Source organism: Nicotiana tomentosiformis, chromosome 3, assembly GCF_000390325.3.
Source record: "Nicotiana tomentosiformis chromosome 3, ASM39032v3, whole genome shotgun sequence".
Lineage (NCBI taxonomy): Eukaryota > Viridiplantae > Streptophyta > Magnoliopsida > Solanales > Solanaceae > Nicotiana > Nicotiana tomentosiformis.
Window position 1 is genome coordinate 25,773,729 of NC_090814.1, and position 824 is coordinate 25,774,552.

At 49.6% G+C, this 824-nt stretch overlaps 1 non-coding gene across 1 annotated transcript in view; it reads right to left on the minus strand.

Moving 5' to 3' along the window:
* Positions 1 to 335, minus strand: part of LOC117277072 (28S ribosomal RNA) — a 3,313-nt gene extending 2,978 nt beyond the window's left edge. Inside the window, exon 1 of the ribosomal RNA XR_004507350.2 lies at positions 1 to 335. This exon is cut by the window's left edge and continues 2,978 nt beyond it. This is a non-coding gene — a ribosomal RNA (28S ribosomal RNA).
* Between the last annotated feature and the right edge of the window lie 489 nt (positions 336 to 824).

Below are 824 nucleotides of genomic sequence, written 5' to 3' on the forward strand. Positions count from 1 at the left end.
GTCTCACGCCCGTATTTAGCCTTGGACGGAATTCATCGCCGGATTTGGGCTGCATTCCCAAACAACATGACTCGTAGACAATGCCTCGTGGTCTGTCAAGTTATGGGCACAACGGGGCTCTCACCATCTTTGGCACCCCCTTTTAGGAGACTTGGGCTTGGTCTACCGCTGAGGACGCTTCTCCAGACTACAATTCGGGCAATGAATCCGCCCGATTCTAAGGCTGGGTTGATCCCGGTTCGCTAGCCGTTACTAGGGAAACCATTATAAGTTTCTTTTCCTCCGCTTATTGATATGCTTAAACTCAGTGGGTTGTCCTACCTGACCTAGGGTCGCGGTCGGAGCGCCTAAGTGAAAGAAGGGTTCGGGAGACCAAACATGCGACGGGTTGGAGCCGTAACATTACGAGAGTTGAGTTTCAACTACCACTTTTCATGACGTCCGTCGCCATGGACTCGTATTTAGGCCAACCTCATTCTCGGGGCGCATAGGAGGCCAATACTCATTCCACGACACCACCACAACCATAATATTGGGCGTCGTGTGCTGGGGCATCACAATGCGTGATGCCCAGGCAGACGTACCCTCGACCTAATTGCTTCGGGCGTAACTTGAGTTGAAAGACTTAATGGTTCATGGGATTCTGCAATTCACAACAAGTATCTTGAGGCCTCGACTAAGTTCGTATCGTATTTTAGGACGTGTTGGTATATTTGGATGGGGTCCCGGGGAGCCTCGGGTGGGATTCGAATTGGAATTGGAGTGATATGTCAATACAATGTCACAAATAGAGGTTACTGTTGTGATATTGTATATGCCATTAC